Raw genomic sequence first — 20,169 nt, 5'->3', positions numbered from 1 at the left:
TGGGTATTGCTATCATTTCCTTAAATAAAATTAAAGAAGTTTAATGTGTCAACAATTGTTTGACCGAAACATGATAAGGAACTCGAAGCGGTGTGAATTTCCATTTTCTATTTATTTGTAAATTACAGTGTACAGGGAGAAAAGTTACATGAGCAGTAAAAGGGCAATACAGTGAAAAGCCATCGCGCGATGTCTGAAAAACGTTCTTTTCGCTCATTAAAAGTCAACAAGAAGTGTAATGAAAAGATACTACTACTAACAACAATGAAATCACGGAAGAAGATGACGAATAAAGGCACAGACTTACTAGTTTCCTGGAAAATATGGTGTAGTTAACGGCTTCATGATTTACCTTTCTTTTTAATAACATCTGTTGCTTGTTGGCTGACACAATGGCAAAATTCAACCCGGGATGTGAGAGGAGGTGAGAAGATCATGCTCTTGAGCCGCGCGCGCACATGCAACTCCGTTCCGCTTGCGCTGGTTTGTTATTGTTCTACAACAAGCGACGGGCGGGGGAAAATGTGGACGCGCACCTGTTTTAGATGAATTACGGTAGACTAAACTGTCCCCTAACATATCTCCAACACAGACACAACCCGAGTAATTCAACACTGATTTCTCTCCGAATGAGAAAGGGACAGATGAGATGCCAAAAACTCAAGCAACAACCGTCACTGGGACTTCTGGAAAGGCTATATTGTGAATAAACGAGAACAAGAGAGAAAACTACAAGCTGGGAAGAAACCACGAAGAGGCATAAAATCTGCGTGCTTTTTCTTCATGAACTTCCAAGAACGGTGACCATGCAGCCTCTGAGCTAGTGCACGATTATTGTTTCGACTTATCACCAACTGAGTGATCAGTTTGAAAGAGAGAGGAAGCAAATAAAGGGAAAGGAAGAACTAATAAAGACGACCGCCGTTGAAAGTAATGGTCCAGCGATATCAATCTTAGATCAAGAGTTTTTTTCTGTTGCGTTGCTCCATTTCAACGTTTTTGGAATCGCTGGGACATTTCACAGAACCTGGAAGCAAGATATCCACATGGTCCAGCCCGTAGCGTGAAAGTTGAGTTCTTCAGAATTTCCGAACAGGTTGATATCATGCTCATTTATTTTTTCCCCTCTTCCTCTTTTTTATTCTTCTCTTAATTCACCTGTTTAGTGTCAGCACATGGAAAATGTACTATTCGAGTTTTTGATAACCCACCTTTGAAAAGCAGATTATGGATATTAGAGTGTGTGTTACTGTTACACACAGCCATCCTAAAATTACAGAAACAAAACGTCGGGTGGATTAAAATTTGTGAGCACGTGTGTTGCTAGTAATGAAAAAGTGGCTCGCATGACCAGATCGCGCCAACGAATGATTAACCACTATTACAACTTTTTTTTTGGTTGGAGCTATAAGTTGCATTTGTTTATTGGCTATTGGTAGAAAGTTCGCTGTAAACGACTCATTCCAGTAGTAAGTTATTAGAGCTCACTTTCTCCCCTTACTGTCGTAAAATAGAGTTTTTGACCCAGCCTTTCCTTAAAAATCGGATTTTACATTATAAGTTTTAGACTTCAAAGACTGCTGTAAAGTTCACTTTGCTTCGCTACTGAAGGAACCGCGTGCTGTTTTGCGTCCCGCTGTAGAGAGTGTCAGGGTCTTCAGCAGGGTATCTACCCACGAATTTGGGTTAGATGGTGATGTGATGAACTGTGCAAATTAGTGCATGTGCTTCGTGCACTTAACACAAAAAAGTTGGATTAAAAATCCTCAGGTCAGTGATGTTGCCGACATAAATGTATATTAGCTGCTCAAACTAGTTTTCTTCATGATCTGTGTTCAGAAACTTTTAAATCAAATTTATTAGATATGCTAAAGCAGAGCCTTAACTGGTTTTAACGTTTATTTTTCGGGGAAAAAAAACGTAAGTGAAGTTCTCATTGAACAAATCTGTGCGTTAACCTACACCCCTTGCTTGTAAAGCGATAAAGATAGATTCTTACTAGGTCAAGTGAATGGTCTGAGAAAAGTTTCTTGGTTAATCTTACTTCTTCTGCAGTATTTCATCTCTATATTGCTGTAACACTGTTCACACAGGGTAACTTAGTTGTACAATATGTTGGCTTGTTTTTGGAACGTTGAAATATATATTTCTTTTAGTGACATGAATGTCGTGTTACAGTCAGGCAAATATTTTCGCTCATGCAAATAAATACCCTACCACATTTTTCTGGTGGCAATTTGAAATATAAAAGTTGCAAGTGTACAAACACGACAACGAGCATTAAATGTTGCGCTCATGAATAACTTATCATTAGGAAAAACAATTGAAAAATAAAACTTAACATAAACAATGTAAAAATTATGTATATATAATGTAAAAATATATATAAACACACAAACACACACACACACACACACTCTCTCTCTCTAATGAACTAATGTGACATTATGACTGCATATTGATAACGACTAATATCTGAAGGCCTCGACGCATGTAGTAAATTAACACAACGCTAAATACTTTTTAAACGTGTGGATACACCTCCATCTTTAGAACTGAATCGATTTTTTCTTACGTTAAATTCTGCCTGATATACTTGTAACGTTACCTGTTTGATTAAAACTAAAAATTATTTTCAGTCCTTCGTAATCCCTTTTTTCACCCGTGAGCGCTCTTCGCGTAATTTCCACATCCTTAAAACTTTTTGTGGGGTTTTCCATTTATTCTAGTGTTTATATTTGAACACTCCTTTTGTCTGAAACACTGTTTAACATAGAAATTCATTTTGTATGCCCTATGGTATGCTATATTTTCGCTACCCTCAATCTTCTTTGCCTCTTCGTCATGTTTTAAACAATATGCTAAATTCTTAACGAATTTTCCTTTATCTGTTTTTTTTTTTAAATTTTGCCAAAAAAAAGGTTTGGGGACATGGAAAAATATCCATGCCACCAATAATGACACACTAACCCTAATGATAGTGTTAAAATTTCAAGAGGAAAGAAGGGCCTTAAAAAGTGTCTGCACATAGCAAAAAGATTTAAGTGATACTGGCAATTAGTAGGCAAAGTATCCACACACACACACACACACTCACACACACACACACACACATCTTACATACACACAAACATTGGACATAATGTGAGATATAGATGTTATTATGTGTTGATTGATGATGAGCAGGGTAGTTGGCATAATTAATTTTATTTACTGGGCACTCATAGTGTTTTCCTCTGTTATTCCGGTCATTCCTGTAAGTGGAGGTGAATGCTGCCTGCTTGATCTATTGGCATTTATGGAACATGACACTCTTTTAATTGAAGCAACTGATGAGATTTTAATAGAATATCAACAGTGAATTATACAGCTGGATTTTATGACAGTTTTAGTTGGCTTTTAGCAGTGGCACATTGCCTTTTCTAATTAAATTATGTATGCCATGTGAAGGCGCACCATATATATATAATTATAGCATTTTTTAATGTTATTGTTTTGTTTCATTAATGTTACAGTCTGCGTCCTTTGTTACAGTATAAGAATACCTGTGTACACGTTTGCTTCCAGAATGCATAGATCCAACAGAATTTTTTCAAGGGTACGATTAACTGATTAAAGCTAATATCCACCCTTGCAACCTTCCCCCTGTTACTTTAACAAATGTTGCATTATTACAATGTTAGTATCGATTATCTTAAATTGAGCAGTCATAAGTGTTTGTATAGTTTGAATTTAAATTTAGTTCCAGTGAAAAGATTTTGGGTGATAGGCTTGGTGACTGAACTTAACCTGATTTTAACAGGGGGCTTCAAAAAAACCTTTCACAAGAAATTAAATTTGTCCTGCTTGTCAGTAGAATACGTGTTTAAAAAGAAACATAGAGAGAAAGAGAGGAAAAACTCTGCTCCGCTTGGTGTGTCTTCTATTGTGATGGATACGCTTGTGTTGAACAAGCAGCTGCAACTCCTAATGGCAACACTTTCTCCTCGGCGGATTTTTTTGCGTGTTCTGTTTGTAAGGTGGGATCTTAAAACTAACAGGCGTGAGGCATAGCTTATTGATAATTGTGTGTCCTGTAAGTTTCTTTAAAGCATTTCCTTGTGTTTAAGACAAATTGAGAGGAGCAAAACCTTCTCACTCTGAGAACTATCTCATATACCTGCTATTGTTGTGGTGATTGTGTGATGGCATAGTGATTCAAATGTGAGTGTTTTATTTGTCAAAGAGGGTAAGATCGACGGTGACAGCACTGGTTGTTTCTCGTGTTCGTGTGTGTGTGTGTGTGTGTGTGTGTCTGTAAAAGCGAGTATCTATGTATCAGTGTGCTCAGTATGTGAAGTACAGGCATGCTGCTCACCTCATTGTTAGGTAGACTGCTGGCTGACTTTCGGTTCTTCTGATTTTAGAATGGGTTGATGATAGGTTGTGTGTAAACCTGTGATTGTTCGCCATTAAAGTGTCTTTGCGTCTGTTAACTTAAAATTCGGACGAGTAGCAGTCAAGAGAGATGGACTAGATGTAGGGTTTTTTTTTTTTTTTGTTTTTTTTTGTTATAATCTCCAGTGAGATTAGAACATGGAGCACTTTTGATTATATTAAGGACTGTCCCTCTTTCGGCTTCCCTGCCATTAAACACTTCCACCGCTCCAAAAATAATGTTGGCTTTTGTATAAGTGCATTTTTTTTTTGTACCAAAGTGTTTTTGAAGAGTAATATACACCGAACAGTACATGAAATCTCTTTTTATGTAGGATTTGACCTTGTATAGTAGATGCGCTATTATGCACCTCTGCCTCTGTACTCTAGAGTGCATTTGCGTAAAATACATGATGATTAAGTTAGCACTTTATAATTCTGAAAATCTTCACTAAAAGGCCACGCCGTATTTTTACGGTCATTTACATCCCTGAATGTGTTGACTCTGCTGTTGACCAGTGGTGATCGCTGGCTTGAGTGAATGGTGATTAAACATGTGGTTTTAATTGAAGATGTTATTCAGTGGAACGGGGTAGGCTGAGCATTTTCTTGTGTGTGAATAATAAATTATGCACGTTTTTAGACAGTGAGGGCTGTTTTTATTAGTGGACTGAAAGTGCTGTCATTTTCTCCTCAAACGTGAGCCTAAGAAAGGCAAGAGGGAAAGAAAGTTCTGCTTTACAGCAATTTCACCCAGAGTTCAGCAGCTTGCCCATCTGTAAATCATGAAAAATAGAAAGTTTGGGGAAAATGAAGGATGTTTTCCAGATGACACACTTGATCAGATTAGATGGGTTTGAGATTGGAAGAGACTGGCATGAGGCTTGGCAGTTATGGGCGGAACCAGTTTTTACAGTCGAAAAGCTGACTACCCCGTCCGTCAGTGCAGGACATACCTGGCAGTGTGAATTGTATTGCCGTATAATCCTACCTTGAGCTGTTTGCACTAGGTCCCAGCAAAAAGGTTGAATTATATTATAGTGTCTCTTCATTTCCAGGTGATTAGTTTAAATACATGTAGGTTTGGTGGCACGAACTGGAAGTGAGATGCAGTGTTTCTGGACAGTGCTTAGCCGTTAGAAGTTGATGAATGTCTCAAAGAATGACCCTATCTGTATTTGAGGGAAAGGAAAGGCCTATTTCCGATGAGCTGGGGGGGAGGGGGGGGAAAGTGGTGGAGGAAAAGGCAGGGTGTCCACTAGACGGAAATGACAGTATTAGAGTCAGAGGCGTTGGTCATTATTCCTCTGTATCCATTAGCTAAGCGTCCCGGGAGAGTGCTTGGCAGACAGAGTCCCGGCTTTATGGCCTATTATTGGTGCTCAGAGTTGCAGACGGTGGTGGAAACCGGGGCCTCAATGTACATCCAGGACCTTCCACAGGTTCCAACCTGTCCAAGGCAGTGAGGGAGTGAGTAAAAGAGAGGGAAAGTTGGTGATGGAGGAAACAGTGTTCTAAATAACACCACCTTTGCTGCTTTCCTTTTACTATACTGCAGGGCAAACACAGTAGAATCTGTCCCACGCTTAGCAGAGAAGCTGTCGTAGTTTGACATGTGTATCTCAGACTGTACGAACATAGCATTAATGGCTGGGAGAGCCAGGGAGGGTGTCCACTTCGAGATGGCATCTAAAGTCATAAGCAAATCCCGGCGGTGACCAAAGCCACTTCTGCTAACTTTGCATTCCGTCTGACAGCTGTATTTGTGTTATGGATTTTCTTTCAATCCACGGGCTCCCTCCACCAGCTCCTATCCGTTCACACCCATCTGTGACACTCAACTGGTCCGCATAGCAGGGCTTTTTGGTATGTTTAAAAAAGAAGAAAAAACAAAAAATCCTGTTAAAGACTGACAACCTATCATGTCTATCAAACATGTGCTTGGGTGAGTATGCACTGTAAAGCCCCTCTTGACGAAAAAGGGGGGAAAAAAAGGGTTTTGAGCTGTTTTTAATGCGATAATGAAAGACTTGAGCCATGAGTAAATGACAGCAGTAGGGCCACAGCTATTGTGAATTCGTTTTAACGCGTTGCGTTAAGTTTCCGTAGCGATGGGCCATTTCACGATGTTTGTGCCTGTGACGAAATCCTGCAGACGAGAGCTCTGCTTTACTAATTCCGGCTCAAAATACGGTGAGGTGTCGTGGCGATTATAAAACTTTGCTAAACATTTAAATATTTTTATATTCTCTGGAAGAGAAAAAAAAAAAAAACGTATTTTTTTCACTTTTTACTCGGAGAACTGCGTTGTGGGCCCCTGTCTTTGTTTTGTGACAGTGAGCAGAATTCCCGGTACTGTGGCTAATAGCGGCAAACCTTGGAGTGGACTTAAAAACCCTAATCCACTCCCGGCAGCTGAAGGTGCAGTGAGTGCATTCCAGAGGGAGTTTTGACGCTCTACTGTATGTCTCGATAAATCCGTATCCCACTGGGTGACCATATAAGTAATAACCATATAAATGCATCTAATTTTCATTTGCTAATCCGTAAAGTATCAGTGGAATGGGGAGTACTGGTTTTCTTTTATGGTATTAGTAATGGGTAACAAGGGATGCCTACTTAAGTTATTTGCATTTGAAACAGGCGAACTTGATACATCTTCTGACAGAATTATCTTGTAACCAAGTGTAAAACAAAATCAGATTTGGCTCTCAATTTTGATTGATGTGCTGGGTTTACCGCCCCCCCCCCCTTTTTTTTTTTGCTGTATAATTCTACAATAAATTTGGCTTTGTGTTGAATATTGTTGCATTTTTCTTAAGGAAGTGGCATAGAGATATAGTTAGGATTATACAGTTTCATGTTTAAATTACAGCAGTGTGTGGAACAGTTTTGCTTTTGTGGAATTTACTTCGTGAACATGGCCTGCATGTGTGACCCAAAATCTGTGCTTTCCTTCTCTCTCTCTCTCTCTCTCTCTCTCTCTCTCCCTGTCTCTCCCTCTCTCTCTCTTTGCCTTTTTTTTTTTTTTGGGGAGGCTCTTGTGGTGAAGTGGCTTTGCTTGGTGGGGGGTGAGAACGTAAACTTGCGGGGGCGCGGCCACTGGGGGGGGGGGGGGGGGGGGGGGGGGGGGGGGGGGGGGGGGGGGGGGGGGGGGGGGGGGGGGGGAGCGGAAGGCACGCTTGTGCGTTGGGAAGGGGTGCTGGCTAAACATCACCTGCCCACCAGCTGAGGGGCTTTTTTTGCTTTATTCAGTCAGACAAGCCTTATTTAGGACAGGCAACTAGCCAGCAAACCTGATAAAAGAGATGTCCTCATGCTGTGCAGTATGAAACTACTGATTATCAGATAGCAACTGGGGTTTTGACATGTAAAGAAAAAAGAAACAAAAAACAAGTTGATTTAGTGAGCAAACATGTTAAAGAAATGAATTAAATAAGCTGAACTGAATTTTGTTTTGATAACACATTTTTGTATAATTTCTGAATGTTTTAAAGCATGTTGGGTGTTGGATTTTTAGGGAATTTTGCTGAAAATATTACTGAAGACATGTTAATTATTGTAAATGAATATATAACATGCTTAGACGAATGGAAAATAGCTGAGTATAAATTTATATGTTTTGCTATAAATCTTTTAATTTGTCAAGACAAGCTGAATGCTGAAATCTTGTCTGTTTGATAGAGAATTCTTAGAAATCTGTGTTAAATTGTATGTGTGGGGGCAAGAAGCTAATGGTAGAGTGTAGTTGCCTTTTGCATTCTGGCTGCAGGCTGTGGGCATTGTTGACTGAGGGACATCTGCTACTATATTATCCCCAGCTGTTATCTGAATAATTGTGTAATACCCCCTCTTCACACACACACACACACACACACACACACACACACAGAGACACACACACACACACACACACACACACACACACACACACACACGCACAGACACAGACACACGCACGCACACACACACACACACACACACACACACACACACACACACACACACACGCTGCCCCCAGTTCTCCCTCCCCAGTGCCCTAGAGGGAGAAGTGACAGGCAGTGCTTTGCTCAGTGCTGGTGGCTGCGGCTGTGGTCAAGCTCTAAGCCCGCTGGATGTGTGGGATGGGCCAGTGTACCTGTATGCTGACTGGCCCTGTGGTCACTGGGAAGTGCTTGACATTTGTAAAAGGATTTCGCCGGTAGTCCCTTCTTCCTTGGGAAATAACCCAACCCTTAAACCCCAAAAGATTACCTTGTCTGTTCCGCAGCCCCTTTCCATCCACGGGGCTACATTTTACACACGCGCAGACACACACACACACACACACACACACACAGGCACACACATGCACACACACGCGCGCACACACACACACACATACATAATATATATGTAAAGACCCTTTTTTTCTCCTGTGTCCTCTGCATGGAATTCTTTACTGTTTTCAATTTTTACACAGTGTGGTCTAATTTTAAAATTTTCATGAACAGCAGTGATTTGTTTCTTTCATTACATGTATAGTCTCAATGTATCAACAAAGATTAAGACTGAGCAATTACTCTAAATGAAAATGTTATCAGTAGTTACATAAAAATTGAGTTTATGAATACAGCCGTCAGTGCAGACGACATTCCTGATTCAGACACTGACTTTTCTCACGTCTTATCACTTGAGCCTGCATCAGATGCTCAGGACTTCATCTGTGCAGTAAGCATTCCGGACAGTTCCTTATCTAGACTGTAGTAATTCCCATGTAAGGACAGGGCAACGGTGATGTTTGAAATGTGGCACTCTTCAAAGGGCCTGTCAACGGTTTATCCAAAACCGTCCAGTCGTTTTCTAAGGTGGTCACTGGAAGGACTATACGACGTCTTAATGGTTTAGAGTGAGAATCCACTGACCTAAATGTGCTCTGTTTTTGTGCCTCAGTTTAATACGTCGTCTAAGTAATCTTTTCCTTTCACTCTGTCGGTAAAGACACGCAGGCCAAAACTGAAGGCTTGAAGTGGCGCAGCTTTCTTGTTCTCTCTCTGTATCTCTCTCTCTCTCTCTCTCTCTCTCTCTCACTCTCTCTCTCTCTCTTGCTCTCTCTCTCTCTACGTCTCTGTCTTTTTTTTGGTATTCTGTGATGGAAAGTATTTGTGGAGAGATGTCTACCTTTTCAAATCAATTAATCTCCTGGCATCCATCCACCCACATTGAAGAGAGGCTGAATGGTTTAATTAAAAAACGACTGACAGCTAACTAAAATCATGTTCTTTCTCTCTTTCTTTCTTTCTTTCTTTCTTTCTTTCTTTCTTCCCCTGATTATTTTATTGTGTGTGTGTGTATTTTTTACATGCACAAATTAATATGCCATTTTATTGAGACCACATGGCATTTTACCCCAACAGTGCTCCTTCTCTTTTTGTTGATTTTTTTTTTTTTTTTTTTTGAACTTGACTTTTGACCAGATATTATTAAGAGTTATAAAAAAAAAAATCAGATAATCCTGAGGTTGGAGTGAAGTGATAAATTACAAAAATGCAAATATTCTAGTGGCTTTAATTGATCATGTTTAATAAGTTGAATTTAATTTATAGGCTTGGTGTTATTTATTTAAAAAGAAAAAGTAGATAATGAAAGATATAGACATAGATAATGATTTTTAATATACAAAAGTAAAATTAACCCGTATATTTAAACTACGCTAAAATGAAACGGCACATTTATTCTCTCTATAATCTTCTAAATTAATTACTAAATTGCATTCATTTTGTAACATGAGACATGACGTTCAGAGGCAATGTCCTTTCTTTTTGTACTAAAGTTTTTAGTTGCATGATTGGTCACTGCGATAACTACGCAAGTATCTGAAAAGGAATAATAATATTCAGTTAGGGGAACAAATGGAAGAAAATCTTTCATAAATCTTTTGATAAGAAAGACCAGAACATTATGACCATTAAACTTATTCAGACCCCCCTTTTCAATCATTTCTCCTCTTTCATTTTGTATTTTCTTTTTCCAACATGAGGTTTCTTTTGAAGTGTTTATAAGCTGCTAGTAATGGAGAAAACATGAATGCAGCTTTTCTTCAAGGACTAACAGCATTTGTTACTAGCTTTAGAGCAAACTGGCTTTCAGCAAAATAAGCTTCACAGTATTTGAACACTTACTGAGAAATATTCAACAAAGCTGTGAAGGTCAGTTTAGTTTTTTTTTTTTTTAATTTATTTATTTATGTATTTATTTACTTATTTATTTATTTTCGCACCGCGTAGATCGCAATTTTTTTTAATTTTTTTTATTTTCTTGGATTTCATTGTTTTTGTTTTGAAAAGTTCAGATTCAAAAGAACTGTGCTATTTTTATTTTTTTTTTTGGAGAGGTAAAGGACGAAAAGGACAGTTGAGCTATTGAAAACCATGCCATCTCTGACGGCGTTGTGAATCCGCTCTCTCGTCAGCGCGCGCGCTATAGAACAAAAAAAAAAAAAAAAAGAAAAAAGAAAAGAAAATTGCTGGAAAGAACTCGCCGGAAAGCACGTCTCGGGTGCACAGTGACGGGAGGTCAGACGAGCGGGGTGCGGTCATCGTCCCCAAAGAGGTCGTGCAGCCGAACCGATCGCTTTCCATGCCCACGTCCCTCAGAGTAAAGCGCTCCCCGCTTGCTTTGCCACGGTTAATTTCAAAAACACAACCCTGGCTTGTTCCCCCCCTTCTCAAACTGTCCTCTTTTCATCCCCTCCCCAAATAAAAAGCCTCAACTCCCGTGAAAGATCATTTTTCTGCGGCTCCACGCTGCGGTCCAAGACTTCCTCCTCGTGTATATTAGCATATTGTCAGTGTGAGGAGATGGCTGAACAATTTGATGGTTAATGGGGACATGGGCTTGATTTGAAGGAACCAGCGTTTCAACCCCGTGCGTAAGGGGTCAAATCCGAACCCTAAGGATGTGTCACCTTTTCTGCCTAACCCCAAATTTATTAGTGTTCTCAACAGGCCCGGGGATGAAAAAGGGTTACCGAGAGTGGGGGTGGCAAGGTCTAATTTAGTGCCCCAAATTTGAATCCCCCCCCCCCCCTTTTTTTTTTCCTGCTCTCCTCCATTCTCTCTTTCCCCCACAGGGTTAATTGCATAGGAAATTGATAGTTCTTTTTCTGGTAATTGTGGCTTTGAGAATTTGAGTTCCCACTGTGAGAGACCATGGTGGTTCTGCTTCAGACAGAATGACAAGTTAGATGGGGGGAGGAAGGAAAAAGAAAGAGAGTGAAAAGGGGAAAAAAAAAAAGCATTGACAAACCCCACGAGGTGACCGCATTAAGAGCTGGAGTGGATCTTGATTGATTGATGGTAAGCTGAGATCCTCTGCGATGTAATCAGCATCCTCCACCCCCCCCCCCCCCCCCCCCCCCCAACCTCCCCGCCCCTCCCCCAGTCATTCAATAAACTGCCTAATCATGTTAATTGACAAAGCTCCCTTTGGGTGACGAACATCACTACCTCACTACACTCAAGAAGCAGACGGTGGGCAGACAGATGTAATTTTTTGGTACTGTTCTCTCAGCTGACGTTGGAATAGGAATAATGTCACTTGTCAGTGGCTGTCTGTGTTGTACCATCTGTGCTGCATGTGTGATACAGTCATTCGAAAAATTTGTAATTGCTCTGTGACTTCTGCTCTTTTTTCGAACCGTTAGACTCTGTGTTTTGTCTTCAGTCTTCGCCGACACATTTTCGGGCTTCAGTCATCGCAGACACACTTTTAAAAGGGACAAATCAGTCTTTCAGGGCAGCAGGCTCAGCTACGTTTGATTTAAGGATTAAGGATAGTGAGGAACAATGTTTTATTATAACGCTGTGGATTTTATTGTTATTTTAAAACTAGACATAAATAAATCTTTAAATGTAATAAACAGCGATTTTTCAAGCACTATATATATATATATATATAAAGAAGAAGGAAACCTGAAAAAAAGAATATATACATAGGTCTATAAGGATCTATAAGAATTACTGTATACGCATACATATATCCCCAGAGCTGTCGTGAAGAAAGGAAGAATTAGTGTCATGTGTTTTATCTGTTCTATCTCTTCATTTTAATGTTTTGTCTTCATAAACTCAAGCCAAGGTTGTCTGGGAGAGGGGGTATGTGTTGGCTGACTTTCAGAGAGATGCAGCATTAACTGCGCCCTCTCTTCACCGCTCTGACATCCAGTGTCTTATCTTTTTGACGACTTTGTCCAGCGAGACATTTAAGATATCAATATAACATTGTACTTTACTGTAATAAAATATGTAAAATCCCTCTTTTGTCAATCATGACATATTGCCTCTTTCCTCTGTATGTTCTTAGATTTGTCCAAGAAAAGAGGTCTTTACACAGAAAAAAATATGAAGGGCAATAAAAAAAAAAAAGGGGAAGGGATTTTTTGTTAAAGTCTTTTTGTTTTAGTTTTGATTTTTTTTTTTTTGGAATAGTACGTAACCTGTCTGATGGGACAACACAGTCCCTCCCCTGCCCCCCCCCCCCCCCCCCCCCCCCCCCCCCCCCTCCCGGTTGGATCCCGGTCTTGAAAAGCACCTTTCCGTCTCTGCCGGTAGTTCCTTCTGTAATTTTGGTTGGTGGTTCACCCCCCACAGAGAAGGAACAGTCCCATTTTCAACAACTCCTCTGACACACTCCCCCTCAACCTAGGTCCCTGGGAGCATGAGCAAAAATTCCACCCAACCATCCATCGCGCACTGGTATTATTTCCCTCTCCCACCTCTCGCTCGCTCTCTCGCTCTCTCTCTCTCTTTTCTCTTTCTCCTGGCTGTTAATGAGAATGTGTTAACGAGAGTGAGAGATCTTTTGGGTATAGCGCAATTTATCAGAAAGGCGTAGGTTTGGAGGAAAAAAAAAAAAAGAAGAAAAAAAAAAAAGGAAATAGCCCTTCAAAGAAATTCTATTCTTCTTATTTTTAATGTTTGATGAGACATTGAAAAGTTTTATAACGTCATGCTGTCTGAACAGAGGAGAACAGAGAGAGCCGTCTAATCACTCTTCACAGAAAAATGACTTCCAACCAGATTTAATTAACTGATAAGAGGGGCTTCAAATTAATTTTTCAAGGATGTTAGATTTTGATTAAGAAACTCCTAAAAGAAATAGACGAATAATCAATTTTTTAATCAACTTACTCAAATGGTAACTGGTTAATATGGTAATTCTGGCAATTAGGCCAAATATTGTAGCGCAGCAGTTTCAATGCATCCCCTTAAAGGAATTATAATATCTTTACATCTAATTATCATGGTTATTTAATTTTTTTGTGTGGCTACCTCTCAATTTCAGTATTCGTGCTTTTCATTTTTTTTTTTTTTTTTCATCTTCTGTTAAAGTTGTATTCAAATGAGTCAGAAACCTTAATAAAATGAAACTTTAAGAACATAGAGAATGAATGGATCCTTTTCGAAATCCTCTCTGGATGGATATTTGGCTGAGGGCGGAGGTAGAGTGTCGGGGTAAAGGGAAGTGTTAAATTGAATCCCAGCCGTTCGCATTTGAAACAGAAATGGCTCTTGAGAACTCTTAATCTTTTTTTTTTTTCCCCTACCAATATTATATGAATTAATTGCCATGAACTTTTATTACATAAGGTTTATTCATAACCAAATGAACAGTGGTTGGGTGGAAAGCTACGAGAATATCATCACAAAAGTTTAGAGGAGTTTCTGGCTAAAGTGAAATTAATGGGAACTTGTACAGTAATTGTAATTTTCAGATTTCTTAAACGATTAGAGAAAATAGATCTGCTCATTTCGGGGTTTTTTTTTTTTTTTTTTTAAGTTATTTGAATCAATTATTTTTGAATGATTTGAATTCTTCCATGCCCAGTTTATCGAAGACGACTTAGAGTCCCGTATTGGAAGTACATTTACAGACGAGTATCCATGCACGGGAGACTCTGCTTTGGATTGTTGTAGGTCCTCAATTTGTTTTTTTTTCCAATTTAATTAAACACAAATGTATTGGACAGTTATCTGTTTAATTTCCCTACGATCGATTTTCACTGTAAGTTGTATCTTAAGGAATGGTATAGCATGCTTATGTGTTTCAACTCGTCAGGACGGCAACTCTCTATTTCCTCTCACTTCTGTGTTTATGAATAGAGGGTGCCTGTTTAAAACCTCAGCTTGTGTTTGTTTCATGCATGGAGCATAGCAGACCATTTGTGCTGTGTGCAGGGGAAAATATTGACAGAGCGTTTAACAAATTGAATGGTTTTAAAAAATTATTCGCATTTCTATTCTGTCTGAGCTCTCTCTCTCTCTCTTTCTCTCTCTCTCTCTCTCTCTCTCTCTCTCTCTCTCACACACACACACACACATACATGCACACGCATAGACGCAAGTGGCTGAGTAACTGAATAGGGGCTGGCTGGCAAAAACTCAATATTGAACGTACATATTCAATTAGCAAAACTCATTAGCAAAACTTGGCGTTTGTTGTTGTTTTTTTTCTTTCTGGCACAGAATTAATGGTTTTGATATGCTAATTAGTGGGTAATTTAATTTCAAAAGGCCTCAATTAACAGCGGTGTTGTGGACACGATGAAGTTAAGCAGCGTAATCTAATTTGCATTAGTAACGAGCAGGGAGTAATTAGGGGACTAATTAGACACTTCAGACAGCACTTGTGTTTACTTTCTTAATGAAGTGGAGGGGCTTTTTTTTCATGGGAGCCCAAGTGTGCCTGGCATCAGAGTGGTGATTGGGGGTGAGACGGGGGGGGGGGGCCGGAGGGTGAGCTGGCACTAGAGGAAAAGTGGCATATGGCTTACAGATCGGCTCCAATTACAAAACCGCCGCAACCAGTCAGGTTAGCAGCCGACAGCGCGTGACACTGGCCATTCTGCCCGCGCTCAAAGACCAATCAAAAGCGGCCTTCTCTCTGGAGCTTGTTCATGGATGCCACCAGGGAAGGGAAGTCTGGTCATGTGTGCGCTGAAGTGAGCCAGCACACATCACTGTTAGCCCATTGGCGTGAATGGGCCCTTCTCTCGGAATTCCTCTGCTTTCTGCCATGGTTCTGTAGACTGTCTCCACGCTCTCTGTGGTGAGGTCATAGCATAGAGACATGTCAGAGCCATTAGGGCTTTTTTTTTTTTTTTTTCGTTCTCTGTTGGGATTGGTTAAAATTTCGTACCAGTGACGATGCTTTATTTTGCCACTCTGTCCAGCAGCAGCAGTCCTGCGCAAAATACCAGATGTCCCCTCATTTACTGAGTGTGGAAAGTCCCTTTGTGCTTTCTTTTCAAACCTGTCCGTGGTTTAGGACCATTGCTTCTGGAAGTGACCCTCTGACGACTGACACACACAGTGACCTGTCCTGTCGTTTGGACTCCTCCTGGCTAGATGTATCTGCTTTATTAAAGAGGTGGCAGGAGTCAAATAAAAGAGCTAAAGAAAAAAAAATGCCAGAGGAGGGCTTTTGCGAACACCAATCACCTCTCTGTGTTAAGTGCTGTCTGGCTCTACTGTTTTCCCTCCATTTCTTTCGGGCTCTAAGCAGACTCTTTGATAAAAGGGTTTGTGGATATTTGGTCGTGGGCTCGGTACACAAGGTGGTGTTATTTTCTCAGCCGCTCCGTCAATAAGCTTCTCTTTTAGTATCTAGGCAGCTAGCAAACATTCCACAGGCTTTTCCAGGCTTTGTCCAGCAGGCGAGTATAAATTATAGCTTTGCTTTTGTTGAGAATTAGCTGTCTTAAAGTGACCGCACATAGTGGATATTTTCACTCTTTTCTTTCTTTCTTTTTTTTTTTTTTCCTCATGACTTTTTGTTGAGTGACTGAGGGTAAATGGCAGAGGGATCAAAGGGAGGACATTTTAAATAAGGAAGAATGGACCTCTGATGATGATTTGAAGTGCTTATTTATTTGAATTCAGACTGAATCCCATTAAAACGCTGGGAAAGGATGATAAACAGTCCAGTCTGACTTGCCAGTGAGTATATCTACTGGGCTCTAATTGAGGGCTATGTATACGGTTAACATGGGGCCCTCAGGATCCTTTGGCCAAGCTCATATTATGAATAAGCACAAAACATTAGCAAAGTGCCACAAAACGGACAAAGTCCACAAACCCTCTGCAAGCCGAATTGAGCCAGGGTTCAAGTTTCTGACGGATTTGTTTTTGGATACAGTGGAACTATAAAGTTGGCCTGTATGAGGAAGGGTGGGACAGTAGGTGAAGGAGAGGGCAATTTTGATTGACGGGTTTAAAGTGGGTGGGATTAGAGTTTTAGGGTTGTGAGGGCTTACTGTTTGTGGAGGCTAAACCTCTTCCATATGCTTGTGATTTCTTATTTAATATTGAAACCATTGATATCCCCCTGTCCAGCACCATCAGCGCCCCCACCCAAAATAGTGTACATTCAGAGTTTGATTATTAAACTATGTGCCAGATTCACTTATCCACTATAATCGTTGTATTAAACTTTTGAGATGACACTAAAATCTCCATCGTGACATATTTTAACGAGGGGAACGTCGGAAATTCCGTCCGTTTGTTTTCATTGGCCGAAGGAATCGAGCAGGTAGCTCTGTCTCGCAATCTTCCAATCAGAGTTTCAATTTTTTTTTTTGTTCTTTCTGCCTTTTCGTACAAGTCAGTGCCCTTGCGGTGATGTGTCTGAGCTCGTCACATGTTGAGTTTATTAACGCTGCCAGGGTTTTTTAGCTCGTCAGACCAGAACTTTATTTCTGGGATACCGTCCACTGTGTTGACGACGCATTTAAAAACAACGAGCGCCGTAAACTCTCAAGAATGTGCGTCTCTCAAAAGTCTTGAAAAGAACTCGCTCTACTTTTTCCATCGCTGATAGAGGACCCAGGTGGAGCCCTTTACTCATCAGGGCGCTCATTTTTGACTCTCACAACCGAAATTGTCCACGGTTCCCCGGCGTTTAGAGGATCAGAAAACCCCCTGTCTGGGCCGGAGAGGAGAAACAATGGTGGGGCTGCCAGCAGGATGACCAACGTGCAGCTGCCACTGCCTCCTCAAACATTATTGTTCTGCGGTTCAGAGGAGGAGAAAAAGAAAGAAAAGAAAAGTGAAAAAAAAAGAAAGAGCAATAATGAAAAGAAGGGGATATGTTTGTCAGTCCACAGTGGAGTGGCCGCTGAGTATAAGCAACTTCCCCTAATATACATATTAGCCCTGGTTTCAACCTCATGTACAAGGCTGGTTTCTCTATTGAATACACGTTATTGAAAAGATTTTGGATAAAAATGTTTTCATCGAGCTCTTAAATTGTGAACATGTTTGCCCTCTTGTAGGACATTTCCTCTTCGTCTGTGTCTCGTAAGAGCCACTGTATGGTGTGTCTGCAGAGGCATGACGATGGCCTTAACGTCTTGCTTAGAATCAGAAAGAGAAAGTGCTAGAGTGGTTTATGCTCCCTCTGGGGGAAAAAAAAAAACAGGGCTCGATAAATGGGCTCAGCTTATAAATGTGAATTTCATGTAAATGACATACAGTCTCATGACCAAAAAAAAAAAAATACCATGATGAAGTTGTTTATTTGATTGGATTGCTGACTGGCCAAACCTTATATTTTAGTGTAGCATTTATTCATATTGAAGAAATGCTGCTGGGCTGTGCTATGAATGAACACAATGGGCTGGACTGAAAGATTTGCTAAATCTGAACCTTGAGATCTTTGACTGTTCCACTGGCCTTGTTGGTTTTGTTTTTCACTGACTCACTGCCTCACTGACTCTCTCTGACTCACTCACAAGAGCACGCATACACACACACACATGCACATACTCATCTCACACTCATTTGCGCACACCTAATTTTGGTGGTAACCCCAGATGATTGGTTTACTACAACCACTGCAAATGCCCACTTAATGTGTGTGAATGACTAAGAAAATGAATATTCATTACCTATTGAGTAGGTTCCGTAAGTGGCTCAATTTGTATTGATTATTATGCTATTTAAGTAGCTTTTATTTCATTCACTACATTCACTAAAGTTAAGGACTTCGCCCCCTTTTTTTTTCCCCCCTAGTCTGTAGTCATTTGAATAGAAAGTGGCGCTTTTAACGTCAGAGCTGTGCAGATTGAGCTGCCCATAGAGTGGCAGCTCTGCCTCCTGTCTCCCTTAAACAAAGATGAAGGTTGCAGCTCTCCCTCTCATAGTTCTGTTGTGGCGTACCACCCCGTTTGAAGGTGCGAAACAGAGCCGAGGTTAGGGCAGAGGTGCGTCAGATAGCGGTGCAAAGACTTGTCCTCTTTTTTTTTTTTTTTTTTCCCCTTGTTGTTCACAAAAGCAAGTAATCAAAGCTGCTTCTGCCTGAGATTCGGCGTAGATTTGAAGTGTTGCATTAACCCTGCCGCGGCCGATTTATGGAGTTTCCTCACATGTTCAAGGGAATTTCATGAGAAGAATATTAATCTGGGGACTGTTCACACAAGGCCTTGCCAAAGCCAAACTTTTTTTTTTTTCTCCCCCCCCGTCTTTTTTTTTTTTTTTCCTCCTCGAGAAGGAACCGAAATTGCCTAGCTGAGGTAAATAAATTACTTTCATCGATTGGTGTAGTTAGAAACTGACTTTATCACATTTTCACTTGACAAGAGTCGGATCTTTGCCTGATAAAGAGCCTCGGAATTAGGCTTGTAAAATCAGTGTTCTTTTTTTTTTCCCTCAGATGACTATCTCACTATATTAAAAGTGCAGAGAATGCAGATGCACTGCCCTGCCCTCCTATATCTGAGGTGTCCAGCTGACACGTACAGTGTAGGAAAGACTGAGTCATACTCATAACTCCCTGGAAGGCATTGCTTTCATATTGGGAGCAGATGGATTGACATGAAATTCTTTTAGAAACTGTGACTGTCATTTTGGAAGGAATTTTTTGTCTCTTGGATCGCATGTGGTTAATGACTGAGGACTCTGTCAATGTGTCGGGAAAGTCGAAATCATCTGATTTAATGTTGCGGTAGATTATGACAGCTGTTTATGTATGTGCCTGTTATTTGGCATTGAATATACAGACCATAAAGAAGTCATTTTCAAATCGCTGAATGTTACACACACGCACACATGCGCGCGCACACACACACACACACACACACGCTCACTCACACACACACAAAGAATCGGTACCCTCTTGACATTGCGAATCACACTGCTGTGACCTGTGATCCATAGGGCCATGGTGGTAAAGGGGTTAAAAGTTCAGCCTGACATGTTTGGAACAAGTGCATGACATAAGACTGGGAGGGGAGGGGGTGGGGTGGGGCGGGGTGAGGTTGGGGGGGGGGGGCATCCCTCTCCACATACTTTTTTAATAGAGCTAGCGCTGACGTTACTTTAGTTCTGAGCAACCACTTAAAAAACAGGAGAGTGAGCGAGGGGGGGGGGGGGGGCATCCCTGTGTCCAGCCCGCAGCAGTGGAAGAACTGATCCACCACTGAGTAAATGAGTGACAGACATACTGGAGGAGAATACCCCCAAACCCCCACCACACATCCCTGCCCACCTCTCCCCCCACTCTTGCTCTTTGATTCTGTCTTTTTCGAAGTCTCTGTTGTAAAAAAAAAACAAAAAACAAAAAAAAAACAAAAGAAAGAAAAAAAATAATTGCTATATTTTCTCTTTGTGTTTTAATTGAGCATGCTTTTATAACAGGCGTATGGAGGTGGAGGATGGGTCCTCAGTTTTGAAGTTAGGTTTAAAGATTTCTGCATGGCTTTTGGGTTGCAGCTAT

The 20,169-nt window shown here is 40.6% G+C and overlaps 1 protein-coding gene across 1 annotated transcript in view; it reads left to right on the top strand.

Annotated features, from left to right (window-relative positions):
* Positions 1–621: 621 nt before the first annotated feature.
* foxp4 (forkhead box P4) overlaps positions 622–20,169 on the top strand; it is a 114,587-nt gene continuing 95,039 nt past the window's right edge. Inside the window, exon 1 of the mRNA XM_030776375.1 lies at positions 622–1,096. The gene's annotated coding sequence lies outside the window, so the exon portion shown is untranslated. The remainder of the gene's footprint in view (positions 1,097–20,169) is intronic.

Source organism: Chanos chanos, chromosome 6 (genome assembly GCF_902362185.1).
Source record: "Chanos chanos chromosome 6, fChaCha1.1, whole genome shotgun sequence".
Classification (NCBI taxonomy): Eukaryota; Metazoa; Chordata; class Actinopteri; order Gonorynchiformes; family Chanidae; genus Chanos; species Chanos chanos.
The sequence above is the reverse complement of the archived record's forward strand: the minus strand, read 5'-3'. Positions and strand labels throughout refer to the sequence as shown.